Genomic DNA, 18,954 nt, shown 5'->3' on the forward strand with positions numbered 1-18,954 from the left:
TCAAACCCATGAGAATGTTGTAAACGTCTTGACCACGCCCTTACTTTACCTCATGGCATCTGCTATAAAATAAAGACACGGTTTGTAGTCCGTGACACTGTCGCTAGCTCTCCATCAGAGAGGACAGCGTCCCACCCAGACCCAGCTTTTATTCTCTTGTCTGTCTTTTCTCAATCCTTCACTGCCCCCTCTCAGGCTCACCAAACCTGGCTGAGCTGGCACAGCACATAAGGCACCCAACGTGGGGCTGAGTGTGCCATGGCTGTGCCAGCTCGCCACATATTCCTGCATCATCATTTAATAAGTGACCATTGAAAGCCTATTACATATCAAGCACTCAGCATGGCTCCCAATAGGGTTTTATCATTTTAGGCTTATAGTTAGAGCTGAAAGAGAATTCAATAAATTCTATTTAAAGGTTTTAATCATTTAAGATAATGGGGAAAGCTTCAATATGGCTTATTTTAAGCCATAGGAATCCAGTAGTATGTTTTCTAACATGGCCTTTCAATTTACCCTTTGAACTATGTTTTCTGATCATATTGGCCATCCTTGGTGAGTGTTTACCTGATTATATATTAAATATACTGTGCAAAAAATAAAACTGTAGGAATTCAACTCCTAATGTTAGATGAAATACTGATTTGTGCTTTTACATTGTGGTACCCCCCCCACACACACACACACATGTGAAAGGTCAGGGTAGGTGGACACCCTTTAGGATGGCAGTGAGACTTAATTCTCTCTTTTCTCAAGTCCAAATGTAACAGCAAAAGAAACCCTATTCTCCATCTTTCCCTGAGGGACCTATACAACTGAGTCCACTACCCCAGACCTTAGCCAGAGATGGTTCCCAGCATAGCCTTCAGGGAGGGAAATAACTGAATAGCTACCCTGGAAGCAAGGACACCTGGTCACCCAGACCTCAACAACGAGATGCAAGATTTTATGAATTCGGGCAGTAATGATTGGTCAGTGGGCTGTCAGTTCTAAGCAGATTGGATAATTCATTCAATTAAAATAATCAGTGAGATGGAAAGGATTGGGCTAGTGCAGTGGTTCTCAACCTTGGCTGCACATTAGAATCACCTGGGAATCTTTTTAAAATCCTGATTCCTGGGCCTCATCCTCCAGAAATTCTGTTTCTTTGTTACTAATGTTATGGCCCCACCCCATAACAAAGAAACAGAATTTCTGGAGGATGAGGCTCAGAAATCAGGATTTTAAAAAGATTCCCAGGTGATTCTAATGTGCAGCTAAGGTTGAGAACCACTGGGGTAGTGGTTCTTGACCATGGATACACATTAGGATCATGTGGGAGCCTTACAAAAACACAGGTATTAGTAGACTCACCCCAGAGATTCTGATTTAATTGGTCCAAAGTACCTGAAAGGCTGAATTTTTTAAATCTTCCCAGGTGATTCTATTGTTTAGCCAAGGTTAAGATGGGAGAACAGGCAAGTTGATACAGTGATGACTGAGTTACTTGGCAGTATATTTTAGAAGCTATAAAAATGTGCATGTTACTTGGTCTAGTTATAGAAAAACAGCACAAAAAAATAAACATGTATCTGTGTGTCTATGCATTGAAAAAAGAGATTTGGAGAATATATACTAACAGATTAGCAGGCATTTTCTGTGGGGGTAGAGTTATGAGTTATTTCCTTTTTATGTTTGTGTATTTAAAAAAAACCATAGGTATCTGTCATGTTCTGAACCATGTATAAAAGGTGGAGAATACCAAAGACACGGTTTCGGGGAGTTCGCACTCTAGGTGAAGAGACCCATCCAACGTCCGTCAGCACTCCATGCCATTATGTAATGAAACTGAGTCCTGGGTAAAGCAAGCGTGGTTCACACTGTGCTTCTTGTCTTGTGTCTTCTGTGCTGGATTGCTCACTACAGGAGGGCCAAGTCTTAGAAGCACCTAGCCTTGTGCCCTACATTTGGTAGACTTTAGTAGTCATTCAAGTATTTGTGGAACAACTGGATGGATGAGCTCAGAGAGAAGAAAGATTACTATGAACTTCAATAGAGGTGATGAGATCAGTGGCAGGCCTTGGATAAAATGAGCTGGATTTGTTCGAACAGCAGCCACTCCAGGTGAGAGGCCAGCTTGGAGGAGAACTGTGGTGGAGGTGGGTATGATGCGTTTGTAGATGTGCTCAACTGCAAAATACCTTGTCTAGTGTAGTGACTAGTTGTTGCCAAGCCAAAGAAATTGAGCAGAGCAATAGCCAAAAGGTAGCCTCACAGAAGAGAGGGAGAAAAAATAGGTTTTGGATTTTTTAAAAAATATATACTTTTATTGATTTCAGAGAGGAAGGGAGAGAGAGATAGAAACATCAATGATGAGAGAATCATTGACCAGCTACCTCCTGCACACCCCGCTCTGGGGATGGAGCCCACAACCCCCTCAGGGATTTGAACCGTGACCTCCTGGTTCATAGGTCAACACTCAACCACTGAGCCATGTAGGCTGGGTGAAAGAAGAGGTTTTTAATTATCCAATAAGTGAGTAGCAGTCAGCATTTCCTGCAAATAGAGGAATCCACTCCCTCCCCTATTTGCATGACAGAGTTCTGGGGGAATTAAATAGCCACAGAAGGAGTAAGGTTAAATGAGGAAGCTCATTCACAAATAGAAACTGGCTGGGAATTTTGAATTTCTGTTTGTTTCATGCACAAAGACTTGGCAAAAAAAAAAAAAAGTCAAGTATCTCCACATGACCCGTTCCCAAACTGAGTGAGGGAGAACACACTTTCTCAGTATCCGGGTGTCCAGTAGTGGACCCAGGAGGGCTCCTGATTCCCTGCTCAGAAAGGGCCTGGAGAAACCCAAGCATTTCATAGTTCTCCTCAGTGGAGTGGAATGCGCTTTGAGGAATGAAGGAAATGCTTCACAGCACCGTCTGGGAATGATTTCCACTCAAATGCCATACCACCTTCTCCCGCCCCCCACCCTCCATCGCCACACTGAGCTGTGAGAACCGGGGCAGCCTGTGGGTGTGCAGACTTCACAAAAACTCAAGGTGCTCAAGTAAGACGCATCCCAGGCGGTGGGAAAGCTAGGCTGCTGCTTTCAAAGCCATTCAGAAAAACCTCCCTGGGCAGCCAGTTCCGATATTTAGAAACCCTGGCCGCCGTGCAGCCCACCCTTTCCCAGTTGTCCTAAAAACATTTCCTAGTCGGTCCTGAAATAGAAAGAACAGTTGATCCATAGCCTGACTTTTCAGAAATGAAAAGCTAGACTTTGGTTGTTTCTGAGTGCTTCAAAAAGTAGAGGATAATTCTGAATGGAAGCCAAGAATTGCAGGGACCAAATGTTAACCAACAAGAAGATGCTCCCCCTCCTCCAACCACCGCCATTGCCATGACCACCACACCCCCCCCCCTAATTCATGGGTAGCTGAAGAAAAACTCAGATCATCTGCAGTAGGAAGATTGTCTGCTTTTCCTCCCCCAAGTGCCCAGGGAAAAGTCTCCGTGACTCCGAAGATGCTGGAGACTCAGAGTGGGTAAACCATCCTGACGTCTCTGTGAAGAATTGACCTGGCATGTGGACTGGGCCCGAGCCCCCAGCCATCCCTCATGAACTGCTGTCAATTTCACATCTGTTTCGGGGCTGGAATCCTTAGGTGTCACCCCAGGGAGCAGCGCTGGTATTTATCAGGCCCTCCTGCCTATCAGCTGGGCTCTTCCTAGCTAAACAGTGGAGTGGATTCCTCTAGTTCTGGGAGCCCTGGGATTTCATGCAGTTTGGACCTGCAAGGGCTGCTGGGAGAGATGTGCTGATGCAGCAGTTTGGGGTGGCCCTCTGGAAGCCCTTCTAAAAAGCTGTCATGTGAGCACACGCTGGGTGGACCTGAAACCGCAAACGCCCCCACCCAACTTGCTTCTGTTTCTATTAAATCTTTGGGCAAAACATAGGAAAAGGAAAAAAAAAAAACGTGGCAGAACACCATGGTGAAGTGCGTATTATTTAGAGTTGCAACTCTGACCTTAAGCTCAGTCTCTGCCACTTAAAGGGTGACCAGCTCGTCCTGGTTTGACTGGGACTGGCCCCGCTTTGAAACTGAAAAGTTCACATCCCAAGACCCCAGTCAGCCCTAGGCAAACGGGGGTGGTTGGTCACCCTAGATTCTGTGTGCCTCGGGCAAATGAAGCTTTGTATTACATTTCCACATCTGCAAAATGGGGCTAATAATCACATCTACCTCATTAGGCTCTTGTTAGGACTAAATGAATAAAGTGCTTAGAACCACCGGACCCATGTGAAGAACCACGTGTGTTAGCTATTCATATTATCATAAGATACCTTGACAGTGATACACAGGGTTTAAATCAACAACAAAATCCCAGACAGGTATGATCGACTTCCAGCTCCTTTGCTTTAGTGCAGTGTCATCTTGGACAGATTACTTAATGCCCCTGAGCACCATTTTCCCCATCTGTAAAATGGGGGCAATATGGCACAGCCGGGGCAGAGATTAACAGGATAAACCCCACTGCCATGCCTAGCGATAAAGACCAAGCACAGAACAAAGGACAGTCGAGTGGTTTCTCCTATGACTTCTGACTAACAGGAGAGAAGGTGTGCTCCTAGCCAGCCTGGGATGACAGCTAAACCTCTTTTCTTCTGATAAATCCTGCTTTGCCCCAATTGCTGTGTATGCATACTGAGTACTTGGACGTGAATGCCTGGGCTGAAGGGCTCCCTCTAGAGGAGGAATAAATAAATCCCCTAGAGGGGCCCACACACCCAGACAGGATCATTTTAAGCTTCTGCCTGCCACCTAGGATGCTTGGGGCCACACCCATTCTGAGAGAGAAATTTCCAGGGAGGAAGAATGGCAGGAAGATAGCAAGCCCAAGGGCATGTGAGGACCACTGCAGCTGCCTCCCGCCCACGGACCCAGGAAGCAAGCTGCATCACAATGGCCCTGTTGTCAGAGCAGATGCAACGGCACAGGCAGCTGGAAGCTCACAGCTCATGCTTGTCCACTGCAGCCTGAAGATGCCGCCGACTCGATCAGAACAGGCCACACTCGCCAGCCCATGCTGTATGCATCCACAGAGCAGCCACTAAACTGGCCGTGAAGAAATATTTATAGTAAAGAGAATTTAATTTCTCTTGCTTTTTCTCTGCCTCTCACATTGCAGTCACCTCGGAATCACCAGGCACTAGGGTGCATCGCCTCCTAAGGTTCATGCCTCAATTAAAAGTCTATCTGCCTTAGGTTCAAATCCCAGCCCCTCCAATTACCAGCTGTGTGACCTTGGGAGCGTTACTTAGTCTCTCTGTGCCTTGATTTCTCATTAGCAAAATGGTGATGGGGGTCTTCCTCATGGGGATGATGTGAGGACCGCATGGGTTCATAGGGACGGAGCACATAGAATAGTGTCTGGTCCAGAGTGATTGTAAGTTATTAATTAGTGTTGAGAAGGACAAAAGGATGTAGCTACAGATCATCTTACAGGATTACATCTGTAAATAGAAACAATAGGAAAGGAGAGCCATTAACGTTAGGTGAAAGAATAGCCACTTCTGCCCTGCCTTCCCCAGAATAAAAACGGACACTGTGCAGATGGCCCAAACATTTCTCAATCCTTCACAGCAGGGTGGATCTACTCCATGGGAACATGTCGGCATATTTGGTAAACTGAGTCAAATGTGTTTATTTAGGTTGGCATTGGACCGTTTGTTTCCTGAGCTGATTCTACTTTAAGAGCATCCTGCACCTCTCTCTGCCCCACCCAAGTCAAGAGCCTGGGGTTCTGGCTGCCAAACGCTTGGCCTGCATTTTCATGTCGTTTTCCAGTTTGTTTTGAATGTTCTCTTTCTGGTCTTCATTAACGAGTGAGGCAGGGGTGGTTGGAATGGCTGGGGACGTTTTCCCCAGCGGTTTGGAAGCAGAAGATGGGAGCTAATGAGAGCAAGGAGAGTGTGGCTGATGGTGATGTAAGAAGTCCTTGGATGCTCCAGGGTGAGGACCTTTAGGGTTCAAGTTCATACTCAAGAGCCTCAACTGACTCCCAGAAAGGGGACTTGCCCAAGCTCTGACCTCTTTTACTTACTAACTGATGTTTACTTCACCCATGACTACACAAAACTGCTAATGATTTTTTTTCACATATGGTTTCTGCTAGCTAAGTGAGCGGCCATGTAATATGACCTCAGGGAATAAGGGTTTAAACTTGGGGAGGAAAAGTAATCCAAATAAGGAATAATGACCTTACCTAATGTTCTTAGACTGAAGAGATATTATTTAAGAAGCTGCAGGTAAAGCAAGTGAAATATAGAAAATAATGATCCAATCAGAACTCGGAAAGTTTCTGAAATGGGTCCCGTGCTCAGGACCAAGCTGTGAAAACCGGGGGAGTGGTATTACTAAGTGTTGTGTTGCTGTTACTTGAGTCTTTTCCAAGTAACATGATCAAGACTTATTAGCAAGGCTGGGTCCTGCTCAAGGGTGGGCTCAGGGAGCTCAAGTGGGACTGTTTTGGAAGAGGATGACTGATGCATTTATTTTTATCTTATACACAGTAAAGAATTCTAGTGCTTTCATTAAAAGAGTCATGAAACATTAGTGATGCATTTAAAAGATACACCCTACAGTCTTCCAAAAGAAGAATCAAGGATGCCTGCAATGATTAGAACCTATCTGGGCCAGCTAAAGTAAAAGTATAAACAGAAAACATCCAATAAAAGGGCAAGAAAAACATAGAGGCTCCCAGCATCTCCCAGGCTGCTCTGATACACATGGCTAACTCCGCCCATGAGTGCTGTCTGCACAGTGGTGAGCAAGACAGGTATGAACATTTACTCTTACAGAAGCTATATTCTTTGGGGTGGGGGTGCGGGCAGAGACAGTTATTTAAAAGAAAAGCAAATAAACATACAAAGTAACTTCCAAACATTTACATGCTAAGGAAGTGACAGTGTGACTGGTAGGCTGGGAGTGGTGGTCCACTTTAGACTGATGGTCATGGAATCTATGTTAGGAGGTGACTTTGAGTCCTCCATTGTCAACTTCATCCTTCCTGCTCCTGCTGACCCTCTTCTGTGTTGGCATCAGACTTCTCAGTGCCTGCTGAGACCTGCACAGCTAGGGTTCAGGATCTGAAGGAGGGGCCAATGCACAAATGAAAATGCTATACAAGAAAAATGAATTTAGAAGACATTGGGAGCCAGGTGGAGCCTCTTTCTTGAAGAGACACACTGACTTCTGGCCTGGTCCGCTATTTATTTACTTGAATACACATTTCCCCTTTAGCAATGCATACAGGCAGATCAAAGGTAAAGTTTGGTAAATAGTATAATGATTATCAGGTTAGGAAATTGCCTTGAGCCACTAAACCTCCAGCAGGATAGTATTATGCTGATTTTCAGCCCTGCTGAATAGCAAAGTCCATCGGCCTTCCAATGTTTTCTTTTTGCATTAATATGCAAACTGCAGTTTGCTTTAGCCTCCTGCACATGCCCACTTGTCTCTGGCCCCCAGGCCATGACTTAGCCCTACTGAACCCCAGAAGTTGGTAACGGACTAGAAGTCAGGTGTCTCGGGTTTTATCCCCAGCACCTTCTGCTCAACCCTACCCCACCCCCCACTCCCTGCACCCCCCAGCATTTCTCTTTTCTCTTCCTCTTTGGTCTCACTTCAGCTCTGTTCTTTACCTGTCAGTGTCACTTGGGACAAAGTCTGCACTGAGCCCAATATTTCTGGCAACTACCATGCACTTGCATCCTTGGGGCCTTTGAATGTGGCCTTCACAACTAGTCTGATAGGCCAGTGTCACTCATTTTCCTAGATTTAGCTCAGATTTCACCTCTTCTCTCAGCCTTCCCTGATTAGTCCAGGCAGAGTAATGAGGGGCCCCTCCCTCAAGCTCTCCCAACACTTGGCTCATACCTCTAACTCTCTCTGATAATGTGGCTTGGTGGTTTTACTGTTTTCGCATTAGTCTCCTCAAGTGCAAACACTGTGTAGTATTTTTCTTTGAACTCACAGTGTCTAACATTATGCCTGATATATAATAATTATGCTAGTCACTGCTTATTGAGTTACTACTATATTTCAGATAGTTAGGCACTTTTCATGACTCTTTAAACCCCAGTAAATAAACATTATTTGCCCATCTTACATGTGGGAAATGAGGGTTAGAGGAAGTAAGAAACTTGTTCAGAGTCACAGAGCTCAAGGTGGCAGACCTAGGAGTCATCCCAGGTGTTTTAAACTTGAAAGTCTGTGCCTTTTCTACTTTTCTGCTTCCTCTTTCGCAGGAGGTCCCCCCTTAAGTGGTTATTGATGGGAATTGTATTTCAAATCACTCTTAAAAAACTCTGCTGGATCAGCATAAAATAGCAAAAGAATGTATATGGCAATCATTACTCTTAGTCTTACCATGTGCATAATCGTTTTAAAACACAGATCAAATAAAATCCTATTAAGTTATTAGGGAAGTATGTGACAAACAAGAGAAATTGAAAAAAAAAGTCTTCTTTTCCCTCATCTTGAGTTGGGGTGTAGAGAAATGAAAAGGAAAATTCTGAGCTTGCTGGGGGAGAAGCCACACAATAAGCCACAACAATTACACGGTATCAGTAATGTTGGAGAATCCATCAATTCCCAGTTTGTTAATTTGAACAAACAGAACACCGAGAAGGCAGCTGCTGGTCAACTTAGTACCTGTTTGCTGAGTGCCTGCCCTAGGGGATCTGTGATATGCAGACCCCGTGATTGCAAAGCTTTGTGCCTTCCCTCCAGTCCTTTATACCCCACGGAGCAAGACAGCTACCCAGTCAGCTGAGGCAGAGCTGGTGTGCCTTGACCATTGGCTAGGAGTGACACCCATGAGCTAGCTCTTTTTCAGGCACCAATGTGAGAAAGCCGCCTTGACTCCAGAGGGATAAAGGTTCTACACTTTGGATCTATTGCCTTCATTATGGAACTAGATCTGGAGAAAGAGTATTCTAGACAACAAGAGGATGCAGAGCCCCGGAATCAGGCACCTGCTGGGCCAGTGTGAAGACCAGCAGGGGCTGAATGATGAGGGGTGGGGATGAGAGCAGAAGTAACGGGACAGAAAGTATAGGCCCTTGTAAGGATCGTATGGTTTAGTAAGATGGTGGTCTGTTGTAAAAGGGTCCTTTGGCTGCTCTGTTGAGAATAGACGGGGAAGGGGAGTGAATGTAGGAACAGGAAAACCTCTCAGGAGGCTGTTGCAGTAATCTGGGCATTGATGATGGTGGCTTGGGCCAGGGTGGTGGCAGTGGGAGTGACGAGAAGTAGCTGGATCCTGGAGAGATCTTGCTGGATTATATTTGGGGTGTTGAGAGAAGAAAAGGAAGCAGGGATAACTCTGAGGTTTGGGGCCTGCATGACAGGACAGATATAAGGTGCTATTTAATAAAATGGAGAAGATGCAGGGTGAGCTGGTTTGGCAGGAAAAGTTAGGGTGTCTGGATGTGTGAAGCTCCAGGTGCCTGTGAGATATGTAAGTGAAGACATGGGGTGAGCAGTTTGGTAATGAGCCTGAAATGCAGGGGAGGCGCCAGGCCAGAGGCCAGGCCATGGTGGGGAGAAAGCATGGAAACCCCCAGCTTGGATTCCAACCCCAGTTCCCCTCTGGGAACCTGGACCAGGCTTTCTTCCCTTCTAGCTTTCATATCCTCATCTGTGAAGTGGAGGGGGGTTAACTAATAGCACAGGCTGGTTAGGAGGGTAAAAAAAGACCACATAAGTACAGCATGACACACAGCCCATAGTAGATCAATAGACATTAGCTGTCCTCTTCCCAACCCCTTCTGGATTGCCAGACTATAGTAATGTAGACATGTATTGCACGCCTGAAGTAAGGTCATGATCTACACAGTTCAAGAAAGTACTGAAACATTAGTAAAAAGAAGGTGTTGGGCCGAAACCGGTTTGGCTCAGTGGATAGAGCGTCGGCTTGCGGACTGAAAGGTCCCAGGTTCGATTCCGGTCAAGGGCATGTACCTGGGTTGCGGGCACATCCCCGGTGGAGGATGTGCAGGAGGCGGCTGATCGATGTTTCTCTCTCATCGATGTTTCTGACTTTCTATCTCTCTCCCTTCCTCTCTGTAAAAAATCAATAAAATATATTTAAAAAAAAAAAAAAGAAAGGTGTTGGAGTGGTCAGGATGGGTTGGGATGGGGAATGGGGAGGAAGACTGGAGCAGGGAGACAGGCTAGGTAGGACATACTGCAAAGCCATGGAGTCGTGGTGTCAGGAGGGCAGGGTGGTGGCCCTGGAGCTGGAGTTGGGAGCTGAGCATGCATGACTAAGGCCCACCTGAGCCTCTGGGGTCGCTAGCATGCTGACAAAGACTTTCTGTGAGTTGGAGCACAATAGTTCCTGAGGCTCCCAGGGTCCTGTCTCCCAGCTGCCTTGCTCAAGAACACAAAGGAGAGCCTGTTGCTCTCTCACAGTGACCATCTCTTCTCCTGCATCCGTCTCTCAGCTTGGCCCCTGGGTACCCACTTTGAGCAAAATCTGAGTCACTTATTCTGTTCAGCAGAACAGCTGAAGCTTGCTTCAGGGAAACTTGCTTCCTCCAGATCCTCTAATCTTGGTTCTCTGCCTGACAGCGAATACCCCCATTAGGGTTGGATGTCTCCCTCTCCCATTATATAATAGCTTTGGGCAAGCGATTAGCTCTCCCAGGAGTGAAAGAGAAACAGTTGAGAATTCAATCCTATTCTCAGACTTGGATCAGAAGTGGGGCTGGGACAAATAATGAAAGAGAAGCCCCCTTCTGGCCATTTCCCCTCTGCATGCATGCACACACAGTGGGGAGGGAGGGTACGGTGGGGGGAAGAGCGAGACAATGCTAGGGTTGCTTCCTGGAGGACTGAAAAGAGAGAAATCAGCCTGACTCACCCACATTGGCAGTTTTACTTTATTCCCAGAAGTTGCAATTTGTCATCCCTTGAGATAGATCTGGCCTACAGATGTGTTTTGTTTGGCCAACATGATGTTCTTAAAAATTTTGAGCTTGTTGCCAACTTTTAAAATCAAGAGATTTCATGTTAAATACTGGATTTCAGCTTCCAAATCGCTTGCTTCAGCAACACTGGGCTGATCTTTTTAAATTTTTTTTTAATTTTTTAGGGTTTTTTTGCATAAATCCTTTACCTTTTTCACCCAGCCCCTCAACCCCCATCCCTTCTGGCAGTTGTCAATCTGTTCTCTATAAGTCTGTTTCCATTTTAGTTGTTAGTTTTTATTTTGTTAATTAGATTTGTTAATAAGTGAAATCGTGCTGTACTTGTCTTTCTCTGACTGGCTTATTTCACTTAGCATAATGCTCTCCAGGCCCATCCATGCTGTCACAAAGGGTAACATTTCCTTCTTTTTTACAGTAAAGTAGTATTCCAGTGTGTACATATACCACAGCTTTTTTATTCACTCCTCTATTGATGGGCACTTGGGCTGCTTCCAAATCTTGGCTATCATAAATAACACTACAATGTGTGAGTCAATATCTCATTGTGGTTTTGATTTGACTTATATTTGTGCTGATTAGTGATGCTGAGCACCTTTTTATGTGCCTGTTGGGCCACCTTGTCCCCTTTGGAGAAGTGTCTATTCAGATCCTTTGCCTATTTTTTTAACTGGGTTGTTTTCTTGGTGATGAGTTGTATAAGTTCTTTATAATTTTTAGATATTAACCCATTATCAGATGTATCATTGGCAAATATGTTCTCCCATTCAGTGGTTTGTCTTTTCATTTTATTGATTGTTTCCTTTGCTATGCAAAAAACTCTTTAGATTGATGTAGACACATTTGTTTATTTTTTCTTTTGTATCCCTTACCCAAGGAGATATATCAAAAAATATTGCTACAAGAAATGACTGAGATTTTACTGCCTATGTTTTCTTCAAAGTATTTCTATGGTTTCCAGTCTAACATTTAAGTCTCTGATCCATTTTGAGTTTATCTTGGTGTATGGTGTAAGAAGATGGTCTACTTTTCTTTTCTCTTTTTTTCTTTTTTTGTATGTATCTGTCCAATTTTCCCAACACCACTTACTAAATAGACTGTCTTTACCCCCATAGTATGTTCTTGCCTTCCTTGTCAAATATTAATTGACCATAAAGGAATGGGTTTATTTCTAGGCTCTCTATTCCATTGCATTCATCTATATGTCTGTGTTTATGCCAATACGATGCTATTTGATTACTATGGCCTTGTAATATAGTTTGATATCACATAGTGTGATTCCTCCAACTTTGTTCTTCTTTCTCAAGATTGCTGTGGCTATTCGGGGTCTTTTGTGGTTCCACACAAATTTTGGGGATATTTGTTTTAGTTCTGTGAATTATGCCATTGGTCTCTTGATAGGAATTGCATTGAATCTATAGATTGCTTTGGGTAGTATAGACATTTTAATGATGTTAATTCTTCCTACCCATGAACACAGTATATGCTTCTACTTATTTTATCTTCTTTAGTTTCTTTCTTCAGTGTCTTTATAATTTTCTGAGTACAGGTCTTTTATATCTTTGGTTAAGTTCATTCCTAGGTATTTTATTATTTTTGATGCAATTATAAATGCGGTTGTTTTCTTAGTTTCCTTTTCTGATAGTCAATTATTGGTGTATAGAAATGCACTGATTTCTGGATATTTATTTTATATCCAGCTACTTTGATGAATGCATTTATCAGTCTAGTCAGGGTTTCCATAGTATCTGCAAATAATGAGAGTTTTATTTCTTCATTTTCAATTTGGATGTCTTTTATCTCTTCTCTTGTCTCACTGTTTTGGCTAGGACTTCAGAACTACCGTATGTTGAGTGGCGGAAGCAGACGTCCCTGTCTTGTTCCCAATCTTAAGGGAAACGCTGTAGTTTACGTTCATTGAGTGTGATGTTGGCTGTAGGTTTGCATATATGGCCTTTATTACATTGAGGTATGTTCCCTCTATTCCCGCTTTGCTGAGATTTTTAAATCATAAATGGCTGTTGGATTTATTGATGTGATCATGTGATTTTTATCTTTTATTTTGTTTATGTGGTGCATCACGATCTTTTTTCAAATGGAAGTATTATTGACATATAGCATATTAGTTTCAGGTGTACAATATAATGATTCCTTATGTATATATATTGAAAATTATCACAATAAATCTAGTTAACAACATTGTCATACATAATTATAAAATTTTGCAATGAGAACTTTTAAGATTCACTCAGCAACTTTCAAAAATGCAATACAGTACTATACAGTACTATCAACTGTAGTCACCATTTTGTACATTACATGTCCATGACTTATTTATTTTATAAATGGAAGTTTGTGCCATTTGACCCCTTCACCCATTTCACCAATACCCCTCCCCACCGCTGGTAACCACCAATCTGTTCTGTTTCTATGAGCTTGGTTTTTATTTGTTTATTTTTAGATTTTACATATGAGTTTATATGGTATTTGCCTTTCTCTGTCTGGCTTATTTCACTTAGCATAATGACCTCAAGGTCCATCCATATTGTCATAAATAGCAAAATTTCATTACATTTTTATGATTGAATAATATTCCATTGTGTGTGTGATTTATCCTATATAATAAAAGGATAATATGCAAATAGGCTGAATGGCAGAACAAACAGCCAATCAAAGCACAATATGCTAATGATATGCTAAGGCTGCTCAACCGCTCGCTATGATGTGCACTGACCACCAGGGGGCAGATGCTCCGACCGGTAGGTTAGCTTGCTGCTGGGGTCCGGCTGATCGGGACTGAGCAAGATGGGCTGGACATGCCCTGGAGCCCTCCCATGGCCCCTCTCTGGCCTGATTGTGCACTGGTGGGGTCCCTCATCCTGGCTGGTGCCCTTTTACAATCCAGAACCCTTCAGGGGATGTCAGAGAACTAGTTTCAGCCCGATCCCACAGGCCACTCCCCTTAGGAGGGCGCCAGACGCAGGGCTCATGGCTGGTGAGCGCTGCTGTGGCAGCATAAGCCTCTCCGATCAGGACTGATTGAGTGCAAGCCCACAGCAGGCACAGTGGGGCCAGGATGAGCTGGAGCAGCAGGTAGGAGCTGCAGGCGGCATTGGACTGCGGGTTTTGGCCCAATTCCTGCAGGCCACCCAGAGGGACCCCACCGTGCACGAATTCGTGCACCGGGCCTCTAGTTTGTGTGTGTGTGTGTGTGCATCACCTTTATCCATTCATCTATTGATAGACACTTAGGTTGCGCCCATATTTTAGCTACTATAGAAGTGCTACAACGGGAGTGTAGATATCTTTCAAATTAGTGTTTTCTATGTCCTTGGATAAATACCCAAAAGTAGATTGCTGGATCAAACCTATGATAGTTCTTTTTTTAATATTTTGAGGAACCTCCATACTGTTTTCCATAATGGTTTCACCATTTTACTTTCCTACCATAGTGTACAAGGGTTCCCTTTTCTATACTCTCTTTCTGACAGATAATTATTAGTGTATAGAAATGCAACAGATTTTTGTATATTGATTTGGTATCCTCCAACTTTACTGAATTCGTTAGTTCTACCAGTTTTTTGGTGGAGGGTTTTCTATATATAATATGTCACCTACAAATCATGACAGTTTTACTTCTTGCTTTCTAATTTAGATGTCCTTTTTTTGAGTAATTACTCTCGAGCTGGTCTTCTTGAGGCAATGCTCAGCACAGTCTGTAGGCCGCATAGGCTGCTGCACTTTCGAAACACTGCTCACCGTGGTCCTCCCCTCCCAGACCAACCTCCCTCATTTCCTCACCTGACTAGCATATGAGTTTGCAAGCCTCGCTTCAAGTAGGACCAGACCGGGCAATTAATGAACTCAACATGAGGAGCAGCCCCAATGTTTACCTAATTCAGAAGTGAACCAAGAGAGAAAGAATGTAAGGAAAGGTAGATCAAAGGGAGGTTGTAGAGTTACCCAGACTGTTGTGATGAAGGTATTGAGACTCACTTTCTTGTGGACAGCTTTTATTCTTCCGTCATAGTGCATAGCTCACTCTCAGAAGCTAGCCCTCCCCTGCAAGCCAGCTTGTGTTGCCTGGTGTGCTGCTCTCAGCGGAGGACACCCCATCAGAGCCTCTGTGAATTATGTGTGGGTCCATCCTGCTTCATGTCAACTGCTGTTAATAGCGAAACCTTGGGCTCAGGAATTTTTACAAGAAGCGGGTTCATTTTCTCTTCTTTTTTTTTTAAAATATATTTTATTGATTTTTTACAGAGAGGAAGGGAGAGAGAGAGAGAGTTAGAAACATCGATGAGAGAGTATCCACTGAGCCAAACCGGTTTGGGCCATTTTCTCTTCTTGCTCCCCACCCTTGCTAGAAGGACAATATTCCACAGTACACCCGTGTCAGCATTCATATGTTAAGACTAACTTGCAGCTAGCTCACTTTGATATAGGAGCTCAAGATCCCAACTCCATTATTAACAACAGCAAAAAACAAATAAATGACTTTCAGAGTTGCTGTGCTGAACAGAGAGCATATCAGAAGTGCATGGTTTGTTTGAAAAATGGTTTTCCATGTTCCTTATGTTCATCCTTCAAGTTCATGGCCATCGCCCATCACCACCTGAGAGTACTTAGTGCTCAGGGTAACTTAAAGGGAGAATAAATCCTGCTTGCTTTGAACACAACCCAGGGTTCACCGTATGTTCCTGTGCTGGCCAGTGCTAATCAGCTCTTCCTCTGTCCTCCCCTCTTTTGTGCTTGTAAATCAAGCGGCCCCAGAATTAGTCAACACAAAAGAGATAATTACTAAGTACAAGCTGCTACCTTCATAGATCACTCTGTGCCTCAGATTCAAGCTAAGCCAACAAATTGGAGTAGGCAACACTACACAAGTATGAGTTGCTTTAGCAGAACCTTTTCACGAAGGCTTATGAGCCAGAACAGTAAATTAAGTCTAGATTCTGCACCCTCTCCAGCCATCACAAGGATAGCCGTGATATGAGGCCATGGGGAAGGCTTACATTCCTAGACTCAAATGGGTCTTTGAACTCCAAGAGTGTGAAACAGCAATGGCTTCTTAATGCTATGGTCTTGGAATACTTTTAAAACCTTTAACCTCCTCACAAATGAGGCAGCAGAATAGGATGCCACCATTTTTCCACCGGGATGTGCTATGCCCTCCATCCCCCCAACCTCCCAAAAACCGTGGCTTGTCCCTTTGCCACCATTTGCCCAATAGGAAAATTCATTTCCTGCTCTGGCAGGGCACATGGCTAAGGGCAAGAGCATTGCTGCCTAAGAAAAGAGACTCTTCCCAGTCCAACTAAATAGTCTAGGAACTTCCTTCCCATGCATGGCTAACCAAACACTGCTGGTTTGCATGGAAGTGTTCCACCCGCATATTTATGACTTTGGAGTTGCTCAAATGCATGCTGGCTTTTATTTTTTCCATCACACAGTGTTTCTTCCAATTTTTTAGTTTCCCATATCAGCCGCTTTGCTATTTTTAAGCAGAACAATTCCAAGCCAGAGTAGCTCATCAGAACAGTAAAACCTCATCAATTCAAACAGGGAGCCTGAACGCTTTCAGTGGGGGGAAAACTAACATTAGAAGCTGGAGGCCTGTTTCTTCTTCGATAAGAGAAGGGTGTAGGGTTATATAATCAAAGTCCCTTTCTACCAATAGCAAAACCACATTCATCCAATCTAAGATGCCACTGATTATAAGAAACATTCTATTTCATGTAGCAACAAGAAAAGAAAATGTAAAAATCTGCCACTGGTTGAATTATCTCAAAACACCTTCAAAGATATCCCTGTGATGTGTGGACTGGTCACATCAGACACTTGGGGCTTTGAAATCGGTGCAGATGAATTGGTGACTTCTCCCGCCCTCTGGTTGTGTTGTTTGGCATAAAATAGGCCAATCCTTTTGCATGATCTCAGTAACAAAATGTAACACCACTTTTCATCTCCTTGGGGGGTATCTTTCTAAGCAAATAAAGCATTTGCTTGTCTCCTGGCAAGAAAATGTGGAATTTCTGTCCTCCTTCTAACAAGGAATATTTGCTTTACCAATACCAAATGCACATGCCACTGCTGTTTTTGAGACTTTCTAAATATACTGTAGCTTTTCATTTCAATCCTGAATCATAATGTAACTTCTTCTAAGACATTTAATGACAATTAAACTCAATGTTGTAGTACCGAGAGTGGATGTGACTCAGTAGGGGTGACAAGAGGGACAGCCATGCCGTCTCTGCCATGCTGGGGCAGTGGCATCTGCATCATGGCTTCGGCTTGCAACAGAAGCTGTATGAGCCATCAGCCCCCAGGCATCCTCAGAGATGTGAAAGTGTGAAAAAAATGAGCATCTTAGAATGGATAAATCGTGCAAGCAGCTACAATCTATTGAAAACCATCTATCTGTCTGGTCAGGTACTAAAATCTTGACAAGACTTAATGACAGCCAGACCTCACAGCATGTGCAGATTAGAAAGTTTAATGAGGTTAACAAAATTGCCCCAGTTCACACAGCTTGGTATACTTTAAAGTAGGGGTCCTCAAACTTTTTAAACGGGGGTGGGGGGCAGTTCACTGTCCCTCAGACCATTGGAGGGCCGAACTATAGTTTAAAAAAAACTATGAACAAATTCCTATGCACACTGCACATATCTTATTTTGAAGTAAAAAAACAAAACGGGAACAAATACAATATTTGTATTTGCATGTGGCCCGCGGGCAGTAGTTTGAGGACCCCTGCAAAGCAAGAATTCTGACCGGGACAATAGGCTCTTCTCTTCACGCGCTATGTGGTTCTATGGGCCCTATAAATCCTGTCTGCATGCGGACTGTAGACTGCCATTTGGTTCTGTTTACTTCCAAGCATCTTACATGAAGCATGGCTCCAAGTAGGCTCTCCGCTGGGTTGTTTAAAATAGCTCATCGCTTCTTGTTCTTTGGGCTGAGATTAAGTGTGTAAAATGGCTCAACAGCCCTAGCCGGCTGGGCTCAGTGGATAAAGCGTCAGCCTGCAGACTGAAGGGTCCCAGGTTCGATTCCGGTCAAGGGCACATGCCTGGGTTGCGGGCTTGTTCCCCAGTAGGGGGTGTGCAGGAGGCAGCCAATCAATGATTCTCTCTCATCATTGATGTTTCTATCTCTCTCTCCTTCTCCCTTCCTCTCTGAAATCAATAAAGGAATATATTTAAAATGGCTCAACCAATAAGGTTTTGTGTAATGAGTTGATATTTTAAAAAAATACTAATTAGCACGTCCATTATATGCAAATGGCCACTTCTTAAAAGAGCTCATCGATATAATTTCTGCCCTCACAACAACTATAGAAGCTGCTGTGGCTATCTGTGGCTACTTCCTCACCACCATGCAATGAGATCGTTCAATCATCACCATTTTCTGACCAAAACCCCACCTGAGAGCTGAAACAACTTGCCCAGTGGCACAGAGAAGTACATTCATAGCAAAATATGGACCTAGATCAACTCAAACCCTGGTCCCCTAGCCCATGGGCCTGCTCTTTAACATGGATGGTAAATGGGTATAGACCAGCCGTGGGCAAACTATGGCCCGCCGGCCAGATCCGGCCCGTTTGAAATGAATAAAACTAAAAAAAAAAAAGACCGTACCCTTTTATGTAATGATGTTTACTTTGAATTTATATTAGTTCACACAAACACTCCATCCATGCTTTTGTTCCAGCCCTCTGGTCCAGTTTAAGAACCTATGTGGCCCTCGAGTCAAAAAGTTTGCCCACCCCTGGTATAGACCATTACATTTTATGTCCTTTTTTTTTTTTTAAGATTATGGATGTTGTTTTACTCTCCCAGTGTTAGAAGACATGACAATGAATGAAATTTCTCAGTGTGTGGAAGCCTCACTGAGAACAGCCCAGATGTAGAGAAGGAAAGCTAGCAAGCCCGCCACTCAAGAATAGCAATGCGGAGTGAATTCCTGTGGCCTGGTGGTGGTGGC

The 18,954-nt window shown here is 43.8% G+C and overlaps 1 protein-coding gene across 2 annotated transcripts in view; it reads left to right on the top strand.

Annotated features, from left to right (window-relative positions):
* Positions 1-18,954, top strand: part of LNX1 (ligand of numb-protein X 1, E3 ubiquitin protein ligase) — a 111,979-nt gene that overhangs the window by 58,383 nt on the left and 34,642 nt on the right. The window lies entirely within an intron of this gene.

This window comes from Myotis davidii, unplaced genomic scaffold, assembly GCF_000327345.1.
Source record: "Myotis davidii unplaced genomic scaffold, ASM32734v1 scaffold173, whole genome shotgun sequence".
Classification (NCBI taxonomy): domain Eukaryota; kingdom Metazoa; phylum Chordata; class Mammalia; order Chiroptera; family Vespertilionidae; genus Myotis; species Myotis davidii.